This window comes from Phyllobates terribilis, unplaced genomic scaffold (assembly GCF_046119375.1).
Source record: "Phyllobates terribilis strain yellow unplaced genomic scaffold, ASM4611937v1 Scaffold_886__1_contigs__length_569868, whole genome shotgun sequence".
Taxonomy (NCBI): domain Eukaryota; kingdom Metazoa; phylum Chordata; class Amphibia; order Anura; family Dendrobatidae; genus Phyllobates; species Phyllobates terribilis.
In genome coordinates this window covers 501,364-515,146 of record NW_027363646.1, presented here as the reverse complement: position 1 = coordinate 515,146, position 13,783 = coordinate 501,364, and the positions used below count along the sequence as shown (strand labels likewise).

Sequence of the window (13,783 nt, the reverse complement as noted above, 5' to 3'; positions counted from 1 at the left end):
CTACAGTGATACAGTTAGGGCATACTGTAAAGGAGTTCTCAAATGAGGAAAGTGCTGCAGTAAGAGAAAATATGTTTATTCACGAATGTCATCATATGACCACCGATATAAGGACACTTACTTTATACTCAGGTTACTTTTATTTTTTCTTTCAGAGACCTAAAGCCCGAGAACATCCTGGTGGCTGATACGGGCCACATTAAGATCACGGATTACGGTCTCGCACTTGAAAACATGCATGGAGACCGAACAGCCACCGGTTTCGCTGGGACCATGGGTTACATGGCTCCTGAGGTGAGAATAGAATGTTTTTATTTTTTGTGTTTAGAAGGTCTTTGGATACTTTCACATTGATGAGCTTTATTTAGGCTAGTTCATCAATATAAAATCATTGGGGGACCGATCACACTGATTAGCTGTTCTTATCTCTGACTGCAACCTGATGTAATCAGAGCAGAACATCGCACCTCTGTACTGTATATTGGTCAGGACTGAGATCTGTAGATCAGTCCGTGTTCATTTCAGTAGGGGCTAATATGTAATACCAGCAGCTGCCACTAACCAGTAAACGGAGCTGTGACCTCTGTTTATTCGTTATTTTCAACCACCGGCGGAGGAGATAACAGCTAATCAGTGGGACTGCCGGGTGTTCCACCAATCTTATATTGATGACCTGTTCTGATCAACAATATAAAAGTAACCCCTTCATGACAAATGGCATACATGTTGGTCATATGTCATGTCCCTGCCTTTGATGCGGGGTCGCACGCCGAGCCCGCATCTTTTCCGGCTGATGATGGCTGATTTAATTGGAGATTGTGATTTTAACTATACATAGCAGTGCATCAGCAATCAGATAGTCGCAGCTTTAATTCCCCTAAAGGGACTAATAAATACAGTAAAAAGTAAAAAATGTTTTTACAAATATGAGGAAACTAAAAAACACAGAAAAGTTCAAATCACCCACCCATTTGCCCCATTAAAAATAAAAAAAACATTAAAAAAGTAAAAATACACATATCTGGTATTGCTGTGTTGGTAAAAGTCCGATCACTCTGCAACATTTTAATAAAATGCAATAAGAGGTGATCAAAACATTGTATCTACCTCAAAATGGTATCAGTAAAAATTTAATCACGTTTAGTATCTGCGTAATTGTACTGACCTCGATAATCATTTTGCCAGATCAGATTTATAGTGAACATGCTAAATAAAATAAAATGTAAAAAAAAATATTGAAATTGAATTTTTTTTGCAATTTTAATACATTTGATTTTTTTTTTTACCACTTTCAAGTGCATCACATGATAAAATCAATGGTGTCCTTCAAAAGTACAACTCGTCCCGCAATAAACAAGCCCTCATATGGTTATGTAGATAAAAAATAAAGCTATTGTAAGAAGGGGGCGAAAAAATGAAAAATCACCCAGGGTGAAGAGGTAAAAGTCTGAGCCAGTAATACACTGAGCTGAGTGTTGTGTGTGCCATCACAATCATACATATTACATTCATTCTGATTTTTAATAACCTTTATTAATTTAATTTATGGCGCATAATTATGAGAGATACTTTTTGTCTCTTGATTAAGTAATAAGACTTCCTGTCATTTACTGTAGAATCACAAAATAATATGAGTGACATATAAGTACGGTGACATACAAGAGGTAGCACTACTAATAATGCTTCTCTATGGCAGATCCTGGACATGGAGGAGTATAACGCCGGAGTAGACTGGTATTCGTTTGGAGTCATCTTAAACGAAATGCTGACCAGTGAGTGTAATTACCATCCAACACTCTTTGATGAATCTTCCTCCGGCGCCAAGGACATCATTGAACAGCTCCTCCAGGAAGATCCTGTCCAGCGATTAGGAGTCAATAGTAACATCCGAGAACACCCCTTCTTCCAGCGAATCGATTGGGTCTCAGTGGAAGCCCTTAGGATGGCCCCACCATACATCCCTGTAGTAAGTGAATGTACAGAATTGTTACATGGATCTGAATAAGATACTCTCCCACAAGCTTCCACGCTTTGGGCTCTGTGATACATTATGTTTAAGGTCAGGGTTGGAAAATGATTTAGACAGCGCTAATCTTTACATTACTATTATAGACGACTGGGCTGGTTGGACTATTTAATTTATTAGTGTGCATATCTAGTCTATAGTATTGTACTTCTTTCAGACTCTTACAGGTTATATGCAAATAAATAACTAGTCATATGTTCTGTCAGGTGCAAGCCATTTAATCTGGCAAAGCATTGCAAAGGGATCTGCAGCTGTAGCTAAAGAAGAAGATTCTTGGCTAAAAATAAATTTAAATGAGCTCTCCATAAGGACCAGTTCACAAAATTTTGATAACTTTTCAGGCAAACCTGGAAGTGCATCTAAAGAAGATTAGTTTACATTTTTCAATAATAATTCTCCTTTTTATAGTCTCCACTGGTGATTTTGACTAGAAGAAAAAATAAAACAAAAAATATGAACACATTTTTTAAAAACAAATGACTGATGGAGCTAGACCAATTTGGAAAGAGTCTGTTAACAGGTCAAAGTGTTCAGAGTTGAAGTAATAAGTACAGATTGTACTTATTTAGAAACTTCTCGTACTACCTGCACATAATTCTGCATCCTATGCATGATGAGACAGAAGTATGATTGGTCATAGAGATGATTAGTGGCACTGCAGCTCTTTGAAGTGACTCGACTGGAGCTGCAATACTCATGGTGCTGGTGTTGTCTCTAAGATATTTTATTTACATTTGAAAACATTCATTTAATATTGAGCCATTTTTTTCAATACTTCAAGTCAAGACTGTTTTGATTAGTCACCAAGTTCACCATTACTTTTTTCTGTATCTTTTCTATAGCCAACTAAGCCTAAACCCAGATTCCGTGCTTTTAAGCTTGACAAGATCCAAGCGGCAGAGGCTGCATTATCTATAACACCAAAGGACCAGGCCATGTTCAGAGGGTTTTCATTTGTCAACTAGAAAACCCTCAACAAGACACCAGCTCAATAATCTCAGAGCAAGCTGTGTACCTGAGCTTCCAGAAGACCATGGAGAGAAGACCAGAAGATAGGACGTCCAACATCATCAGGAACCTCCACATAGATATATCTATAAATGATAAGTGTAGGTAAATATAAGAAAGGATAAGTATAGGTAAATATAAGTAAGAAAATATAAGTAAGGATAAGTGTATGTGCAAGAGGATAAGTATAGGAAAAAAATAATAAGTCTAAGTAAGATAGAATAACTATAGGTAAGTATTGGTAAGAAAGTATAAGTATAGGTAAATATAGGTAAGAAAGAATAAATATAGGCATCTATAAGTAAGAAAGTATAAGTATTGGTAAGAAGAAAGGATAAGTGTAGACAAAAAAGGATTTAAAATAGGCAAGAAGGTATATTTATAGGTTAAAAAGGATAAGCATATGTAAGTATAGGTAAAGAAGAATAAGTTTAGATAAAAAAGGATAAATATAGGCAAAAAACGAAGCATAGGTAAGTTTAGGAAATAAAAGGATTAGTATAGATAAAAAAGTGTAGGTAAGATAAGTATAGGTAAAAAAGGATAAGAATAAGTAATGAAGAAGTATATTTAAAATTTAATAAAAAAAAGATAAGTATAGGTAAAAGAGGAGAATTATAAGTGGGAAAGGATTAGAATAGGTAAAAAAGGATAAGTGCTGATAAAAAAGGATAAATATATTTAGCATTCAATAAAAAATAAAAAAGGATAAGCATAGTTAAGTAAAGTATATGTAAGAAAGGATAAGCATAGGTATGTAATAAGTATAGGTAAACCCCAATTCCCAAAAATCGACCAGTGTAGTGTCCCCTTGGTTAGACATAAGCATTAAAGGTTAGACATAAGCATTAAATAGCCTAGATATAAAGATAAGATAGACATATATGTGTTAGATTCATATAAAATATTCCATGTAAAGGTGTGACAGGGTCCCATCCAGAGCTGACACTGCAGTGAACCAGGGACTAGCCGATCGCCACTGCTTGGGGTCAGGAAGGAATTTTTCCCCACACATGGGGTTGTTTTGCCTTCCTCTGGTTCATATACTTTTTATGCAGTAAATCCTTTAAATGGCACTGGATGAAAAATGTAACTAAATTTGATAATAGATGAGAATAAAAATAAATTAATAAACTCTATTCATTGTGTCTGTGTCTTCTTTATATTCTATTCATTCCGCTGTGACTAATTTAATTTTTGACTGCTGTAGTGAATATGCACATGGCAAGGAATTTAGAGTTAATTCAACTTTTTTTTTGTGGGGAGTTGGGTCACATGATCTCGCTGCCGATTCTTTCCCATCATGACAGTGATGTTATGGCCATCTGTCATATGGCTTTCCCGAACTAATGTCACTGCCCCAATATGCACCACATCATCAACCACATGTTGTACATGAGTTACGTGCATGCTGCTAGGTTTAGATTGGGGTGAGACAGGTCTCATGAATTCTTGGAATCCTGGGATAACAGTTACTCAGAGCGTCCATACATTACAGCTTTCTCAGGCATAAGATGTATTCACTTGCTGGCACAGACACACTTGACAGAGTCCTCATGATCAGGTGAACAGTAGAATTTAATATAGAAGCACAGCCAGTACAAATCAAGTCCTTCTTCAACATTAAACAGCTTCTTCACAAAGGCACAGAAATCAACAGCATTCTTTATAGTACAGTGAGATGGAGGAGGGGGGAGGGTTTGGTGAGGGAGATGATCCCTGTGACACAATTCCTTCCAGTCTTTATCTTCTTGCCCGATGATAGACTTCCTCAACTAGCAGTACAATGTGATTCTGACCTTTTCCCAGCTTCACTCTGTACTGGAATCTTGATCCATTATGGTTCACTTGCCTGAACTTCTGTGAGAGACAGATCACACACCACTCATCCCTTTGGTTGCTGCCAGAATAGTAAACAAGTTCCCCACAATCGCCCTGGGGATCTGCTAACCACTCCCTGTTTCCTGTGACTGTGTTAACCCCTCTAGTTGCTGGATGCTTCTGAAGCAAACCACTTCCTGTCCCTGTGATTGTGTTAACTCTTCTAGTTGCTGGATGCTTTTGAAGCAAAAGCACTACTTCACACATGGGATAGGGCTAACATCATCAGCTACTGCTCTGTAACCCCAGTATAGTCTCCTCCACTAAATTCCCTGCATATCACAGTTCATGTTGAGAACGGTCATATTCCTTAGTCACTGTACTTACCCCACAGTCGCTCCAAACTGTGCACCATTTCAGTAGCCTCCAGCCCATCACATATGGAAAGGTGGACCTGGTGCAAGGGGATGTAATGGGAATCTATAATATAACTCTGCAAGTGTCCCTCTGTCTGAAACCTCTATAGACTGTGCATGCGTGATGTGCAGTCTGGCTCCAGACAGAAGAACGCATAGAGCCGTTACAGGAAAGAGGAGTGTATGGCACTGGAGATCACGGTATGAGTGGACACTGAACGAATACCGCGATCTCTGGCGCCATACTTACATATTTACCTGACCGGGAAGAGTGTTGCCGCGGTGCCTCTCTTCTCGCCGGACACCGTGGCAAGAGTGAAGGAGTCGGCGCATGTGCATAGCGCTATCCGGCGCCATTTTACTGAAGACACATTTGCAGTGTGTCTTCAGCAAAATGGCGCTGGACAGCGTGGTATGGGCATGCACATACTCCGGCGCTCACTCCTCCCCTGGCCTCCAGCAGAACATGACACTGCAACACTGGAGAACAGGGAAGAAAGGTGAGTATAAGTGTTTTTTTTGTATGTGTGCAGCGTGAAAGGGATGAGGGGTGCCATACATACCCGGATTGGGGGATGAGGGGTACGATACATACCAGGATTGGGGAATGAGGGGACCATGCATACCAGGATTGGGGGTTGAGGGGTACCATGCATACCAGGATTGGGGGATGAGGGGTACCATGCATACCAGGATTGGGGGGTGAGGGGTACCATGCATACCAGGATTGGGGGGTGAGGGGTGCCATGTATAACAGCATTGGGGATGAGGAGTACCATACATACCAGGATAGGAATGTGCGGTACCATGCATACCAGGATGATGGATGGGGTGCCATGCATGCCAGGATAAGGGGTACCATGCATACCAGGATGAGGGGTACCATGCATACCAGGATGAGGGGTACCATGCATACCAGTATTGGGGGTGAGGGGATGATGCATACCAGGATTGAGGGGTGAGTGGACCATGTATACCAAGATTGGGGGATGAAGGGTACCATGTATACTAGGATTGGGGGATGAGAGGGGCCATGCATACCAGGATTGGGGGTGAGGGGTGCCATGCATACCAGTATTGGGGGGTGAAGGGTGCCATGCATACCAGCATTGGGGATGAGGAGTACCATACATACCAGGATAGGAATGCGGGGTACCATGCATACCAGGATGATGGATGGGGTGCCATGCATACCAGGATGAGGGATACCATGCATACCAGAATAGGGATGAGAGGTACCATGCATACCAGAATCGGAATATGTGGTGCCATGCATACCAGGATTGGGGGATGAGGAGTGCCATGCATACCAGGATAGGGATGAGGGGGCCATACATGCCAGGATTGGTGATGTGGGAGCCATGCATACCAGGATGAGTGGTTGGGTGCCATGCATATCAGGATTGGAGGATGAGGAGGCCATACATACCAGCATTGGAGGATGAGGGGTGCCATACATACCAGAATTGGGATGTGGGGTACCATGCATACCAGGATGAGGGATGGGGAGCCATGCATACCAGGATGAGGGATGGGGTGCCATGCATACCAGGATGAGGGATGGGGTGCCATGCAAACTCGGATGAGCGGTACTATGCATACCAGAATAGGGATGAGGGGTACCATACATACCAGGATAGGAATGCAGGGTACCATGCATACCAGGATTGAGGGATGAGGAGGCCATACATACAAGAATTGGGATGAGGGGTGCCATGTATACTAGGATGAGGGGTACCATGCATACCAGAATAGGGATGAGGGGTACCATGCATACCAGGATTGAGGAATGAGGAGGCCATACATACCAGAATTGGGATGAGGGGTGCCATTTATACCAGGTTGAGGGGTACCATACATACCAGAATAGGGATGCGGGGTACCATGCATACCAGGATGAGGGATGGGGTGCCATGCATACCAGGATGAGGGGTACCATACATACCAGGATAGGGATGAGTAGTGCCATACATACCAGGATTTTGGATGAGGGGTACCATGCATACCAGTATTCGAGATGAGGAAGCCATGCATAGCAGGATGAGGTATTGGGTACCATACATATCAGGATTGGGGATGAGGGGTGCCATGCATAACAGGATTGGGGATGAAGGGTGCCATGCATACCAGGATTGGGGATGAAGGGTGCCATGCATACCTGGATTGGGGATGAAGGGTGCCATGCATACCTGGATTGGGGATGAAGGGTGCCATGCATACCAGGATTGGGGATGAAGGGTGCCATGCATACCAGGATTGGGGGTGAGGGGTGCCATGCATACCAGGATTGGGGATGAGGGTGCCATGCATACCAAAATTAGTGGTGAGGGGTGTCATGCATACAAGGATAGGAATAAGGCGTGCCATGCATACCAGGATAGGGATGAGGGCAGCACATAACAGGATGGAGGAACAGGATTGGGGAGCACAAATACCAGGATGGGGGCAGCACATACCAGCATGGGAGACCATATATTAATAAAAAAATGCTCACCACCCGGGCGTAGAACGGGCTCAATAGGTAGTAGAATATATTAGTGCAGCAAGAAAGGTATTCTGTGGTTATAGATGGAAAAAGGAGGTATAGTGGTGGGATAAAGATGATGGGAATGGAATACCACAATGTAAAGTTATAATTATGGTAAACTGAACTGGCAACATGACTTCAAACCTGAAAGCCAATGAGAGGCATGTGCCCAGGATAATGGTACCAGAAAAAACATCAAATCAAGAGAAAATGCATTGAAATAACTTTCAACACAAAAACATTTCAGGCTAAGAATTTCTTAACTCATAGAAAACCCCTTTAAGCATTAAACAGTCTAATAAAAGGGTATTTCCAACATAAATAGTTATTGCCTATCCACAGGATATGTCATCACTGTCTGATAGATGCACTCCAATTTACTATGAATAGAAAGATGATCGTGCATATTCGTGGTCTTCTTAATTGATTTACATGGGAGTTACGGAAAAAAATATAAAAGCAGGAGAGGGAACACCCATTCTGAAAAAAAGGTGTGGAGTACAAATGTGAAAACGGCATTTGTCAGACATTTATGGCATATTCTATGGACACAACTGTCTAAGATGGGAATACACCTTAAGAGTGGATCTGTTAGTCATGTCTTTTAAAGCTGATGAGACTGGTGTGCTTACCATGTAAATCAATATCAAAATGGCTGTCTAATTCTGAAATTTAAAACAGCATTTTATGAGTCCAGCTAGACCTAGACTCATAAAAACTCATTTTCAAATTAGGCAGGAAAGCTTTCATATAGCATCATACAGCCTGTCTTAAAAGGATATTCAAAGTCTAAGATAATGTATTCAGAATGTATCACGAAATTTGGTGACAGGTCCACTTTAACTTCTTTTATTTACTCCTTTTCCAAGTATATTTATGTAAAATTTTATGCCAACACTTCACGTAGCCTTCCTCTTGACACTGAAGTAGTTAAACCTCTCTGAACTGTTGTTAGGCCAAGCTAAGGGGTTCGCTTCAGTGGTTCAGTCAGTAGAGTAGAGGGGGAACTTAGTGCCCTGATCAAGCCTTGAGTATTATAGAGCTTGTTCCTGGCATAATTCCTTGTGGGCTGCAGTACCTGTAACCAGCCACAAGATGCCACTGTCCTGGGTGCAGATGTCAGGTTGAGTCAGCTAGCAGTGTTACAGGCAGTGATGGGGTTAATGCTGTCTGATGGCAGCCCACAGAGGGTGGGCACATTAGGAAAATCCCTGCTTAGTTCCAAGAAGCAGGAAGTGATGGGCCAGAAAGAGTTAGGACAGTGAACTGTACGGGCAGCCTAACAATATGGTGGCTGCTAGGGTAGACGGGAGCTCCATACCCTCAGACAGTGGGATCACCAGTGCAAAGGTCTCCCTGCGCAACAGTCCTGTTAGCCGGCCGGAGAAACTCAACAGAGATATTGAGGACCCGGGGCACTTCTAGTCTCCAGGTAGCAGAGGAAGATAAATAGGACTCCAGGCTAAGACGTGGGGGAGATATCAGATCCAGAACACTGTTGGTATTGCAGAAGAGTCTCTTGGGCTAGAGATAGAGTCACAGAGACGCTTCACTCAAAGAGAGAACCAGGGCTGAAGATGTTGCTGTAACGGGTCTGGGAGGTGGAACCTCTGAGCTACTATACAAAGGGGCAGTCCTTGTAAGGAAGCAGGTGGCTCCCAGGGAAGGCGGGCAGGTAGTCACGGCAAGTGACAGGGACAGTCTCTGGGTAGAAGGGCAGGAGGATACGGCAAGTGACAGGGACAGTCTCTGGGTTGAAGAGCAGGAGGACATGGCAAGTGACGGGGACAGTCTCTTGACAGACGGGTGGTCACGGCCTGTGACGGCAGAGCCTCCAGGTAGGCTAGCAGGCAAGTAGCAGATGTGCGCTCCCAGGTGAGCGGGCAAGAGTCTCTGGACAGGCAGGTGGTCACGGCACGTGACGGCGGAGCCTCCAGGTAGGCTAGCAGGCAGGTAGCAGGTAAGCGCTCCCAGGTGAGTGGGGAAGAGTCTCTGGACAGGCAGGTGGTCACTGCACGTGACGGCGGAGCCTCCAGGTAGGCTAGCAGGCAGGTAGCAGGTAAGCGCTCCCAGGTGAGTGGGGAAGAGTCTCTGGACAGGCAGGTGGTCACGGCACGTGACGGCGGAGCCTCCAGGTAGGTTAGCAGGCAGGTAGCAGGTGAGCGCTCCCAGGTGAGCGGGCAAGAGTCTCTGGACAGGCAGGTGATCACAGCACGTGACGGCGGAGCCTCCAGGTAGGCTAGCAGGCAGGTAACAGGTGAGCGTTCCCAGGTGAGCAGGCAGACAGATCCATAGACAGACTGGCAGGGCTGGTAGGCAGACTGTCGGACCGCAGGTAGATAAGAAACAGGCAGGAATCTGGCAGGTGACTGGCAGGTAACGGGACCTGAGGGCTGAAGCAGAGTTGAAAGGCATTGCAACAACATTGCTCGGGCACCTCCATCTTGGAAGAGGTGCCTTATATATGGAGAGGTCCTCCGGCCATCGGCCGGGGACTCCTTAGGGCGGCGCGCGCGGCCCCTTTAAGAGAGGGGGAGCGCGCGCGCGCCCTAAGCACAGTGACCGGGGAGGAGCGCGCGCTGCCAGCAGAGCAGGAGGAAGATGCCGGGCACGGAGCGGAGAGGTGAGGGGAATAGCGTCCCTGCCTAGCAGGAGGCAGGGACGCCGACGCTACAGTTGCCAGTGCCTGTGAGGGAGATAATAACCTGTCGGGCCTTATCCATTATATCTGCCTGTAAATATTGTACATATTCCTCTTCCCCAAGTAAAGTCACAGTTATGGTTATGAACATTGTATCCTCTGAATTTATTGCTGCCCTGGTCCCAGAAGAGAAATGCCTGGAGACAGCCATGATCGGATGGCTTGAAGTAAGTGGAGAGCACCACATACACAGCAACACTTCAGAGGGAGGACACGTATTGTCTGTAGGGTGCCAGAGCGAGCAGGGTCTACAGCTCGCCCACGACTACCTCGCTGAGGCACCCTACATTTGGCGAAGTCGGCAGGATGTGAGCTCCTCGCATGAAGAAAACGGGGAAGAGCCGACGAAGAACACTGAGGAGAAAGTGTTGGAAGACATGCGGCCCAAGATGGCGGCCCGAAGCATGGATTCCAAGATGGTGACAGTGGCGGTAAAGTCTAGGAGAAGAACCCCCTATCGTGGGAGTGGACGTCACCGGAGAGCATGAAAAGATGTCCAGCCCCTACGAGTTCTGGCCCAAAGAAGGATGGGCCCAGCAGTGAAGATGCGTCCCAGAATGGGACGTCCAGTGAAGAAGAGGGCGCGGCACAAAACGAAGTCCGGCCCAGTGAATACCAGCGCGCCCAGAGAAGGGGCACGGCTGAAGGCGGAGCTGCTGACAGTTAGGTGTGACGCGATGGTCGCATCAGAAGGCCAGCCCAGAAAGAGGAGGAGTTGGACGCGCAGGACGCGCGTCATCAGCGAGCGACCAGCACCATTTTCGTCCCAGCGCATGTTATGATCTGCTACAAGCACTAAGGAAAGACAGGAGATCTGTCCCTACAATAGAACTAAACTGGATCCCTACGATGTAACGGGGAACCTGATCCTGCGATCAGACCCGCTAAAGTCCTCGGCTAGTCTGTACGAAGACCTATAGATGCAAGCGAGGGATCCCTACAAGAACTAGGGACTGGGATAAAGTTGGACACCTCTTAGCAGAAATTGTAGTAGTAAAAGACAAACACACAACATAGAACATAGAGGTCAGAAGACCTAGCAAAACTAACAGAGAAAGGTAACAGAGTACCAAGCTAGCTCAAGAGTAGAAAATACAATGAAGTCCAGCAAGGCCAGGAGGGCGGAGCCGGAGTAAATAGGCAAAAATGGTCATGTGACCAGCAAACTAGAAAAAACCTAACAGGAGAGATCTAACAGCGCATGAGAGGTAAGGAGCTGGGGAAGATATCAGTTGTGATGACACACCGTGTTTACGAGCCAAGAGCCCAGCCTGTATTGAGAATGAGCATTGGCGGTGATGATGAAGAGATGGAAGGCATGAGCGGTGAGAGTCAATATGGGGACCCGTATGCAGTGGACGAGTACTGGCGGGGACTTGGAGTCTTTTGTCTGCCCTGGGGACCTGATCACCGCGATCAAGTAGTTCCAGACATATTACCATTCCCAGTTATTGTGGCTCAGCCTAAATGGAGGCACTCCGCGTACACCGCTCCAGGGACTGGAGCGTCCATGACCTCTCTAGAATACCAAGAAGAGGTGTGTCCCACTGCAGAAGTTATGCAAGCCTCAGCTCCATCCTGTTCAGTAAGGCCGGACGCAAGCCAGCAACTATTGCATGCTGCTCAGTTGCCAACCCAAAAAAGCTGCGGTGAATTCCTCAGTAGCATAGAGCGGTGGTATGCTGAGGGGAGGAAGATGGTAGAGGAGCTTCAGGAAGGACTTTGGGCCTTGACTTCACTCTGGGAGTCTGATGCAGATGTGCAGGTAGTTCCAGTGATAACTTCAGCTGGAAGTGGCTTGGTTCTGCCTGAGAGGAGTCTGGAAGAAAATGGAGAAATTCTGTGAGACACCTGAGCAGTGACCAAGGTGCCCTCTGGGCAGTTGCAGTTACTCGATTCATCCAGCAGGCTATTTTGAGGGGTCGAGTTTCGAGGAACCCCTAGTTAAAGGTTGAAGACCAGTCGAGTCTCAGGAAACGAAGTTTAAGGCGCCTCGCCTTTGTTATTCTAGGAAGGACTGTTGATACCTTCCTGGCCAGAAGGCCTGTGTGTTTTCTCTTTCTGAAAAGGAATCAGAGGGACTGTTTGAGATACCCTCGAGGCCAGGTGGGCCTGTAGTAGCAGCAGACAGTTGAAGGTTGGTTTGCGCCTTTTTCTGCTGGAATTTGCAACGCTGAGGCACACCTTGATGATGGCTATCTTCTAAACCTAAGAGACTTGCGGCCTAGCGGGAAGAACCGGTGACCCCCGCTAGGGCCAAGAAGAGAGAGACTCACGGGGTGTTCCCTGTGACCGTGTGCCTCAGAATGCAGCCTTCAAAGGAGATTGAAGGCCATTAGTGGGTGACTTGTCTTAAAAAATATGGACATGAACATTGCGTTTCCAGGGTCCTTACCAAGAAGGACCAGTATTGTTGAGCAAGAGTCAAGTGTTATAACAATGGACTGTCCTGAATTTCAGTTCCGGGGCCCTTAACCGAGAAGGGCCGGTCTCCTTCCCAAGAAGAAGACTTCAGGACCAGTCTTGTAGTAAAATGTTTTAGTAATATAGTAATGTGATATGATGCCATAAATGCTGATCTGTATTGATTGTTTAGTGTGGTCGGGGACGACCAACATTAAAGTGTGGGGGAATGTAATAGTGGGGAAGGATGTAGCCTTCCTCTTGACAATGAAGTAGTTAAACCTCTCTGAACTGTTGTTAGGCCAAGCTAAGGGGTTAGCTTCAGTGGTTCAGTCAGTAGAGTACAGGGGGGACTTAGTGCCCTGATCAAGCCTTGAGTGTTATAGAGCTTGTTCCTGGCATAATTCCTTGTGGGCTGCAGTACCTGTAACCAGCCACAAGACGCCACGGTGATATTGAGGACCCGGGGCACTTCTAGTCTGCAGGTAGCAGAGGAAGATAAATAGGACTCCAGGCTAAGACGTGGGGGAGATATCAGATCCGGAACACTGTTGGTATTGCAGAAGAGTCTCTTGGGCTAGAAATAGAGTCACAGAGATGCTTCACTCAAAGAGGGAACCAGGGCTGAAGATGTTGCCAGTGCCTGTGAGGGAGATAATAACCTGTCGGGCCTTATCCATTATATCTGCCTGTAAATATTGTACATATTCCTCTTCCCCAAGTAAAGTCACAGTTATGGTTATGAACATCGTGTCCTCTGAATTTATTGCTGCCCTGGTCCCAGAAGAGAAATGCCTGGAGACAGCTGCGATCGGATGGCTTGAAGTAAGTGGAGAGCACCACATACACAGCCACACTTCAGAGGGAGGACACGTATTGCC

At 45.6% G+C, this 13,783-nt stretch overlaps 1 long non-coding RNA gene across 4 annotated transcripts in view; it reads right to left on the bottom strand.

Annotated features, from left to right (window-relative positions):
• Nucleotides 1-13,783, bottom strand: part of LOC141240607 (uncharacterized) — a 173,562-nt gene that overhangs the window by 53,713 nt on the left and 106,066 nt on the right. For 3 of the 4 annotated variants that reach the window (XR_012305790.1, XR_012305792.1, XR_012305793.1), the window contains 2 exons: nt 3,042-3,120; nt 1,619-1,961 (listed from right to left, as the gene is read on the bottom strand). This is a non-coding gene — a long non-coding RNA (uncharacterized lncRNA). Of the gene's footprint in view, nt 1-1,618; nt 1,962-3,041; nt 3,121-13,783 lie in introns of those variants that run through there. The other variant, XR_012305791.1, reaches the window with a different exon arrangement.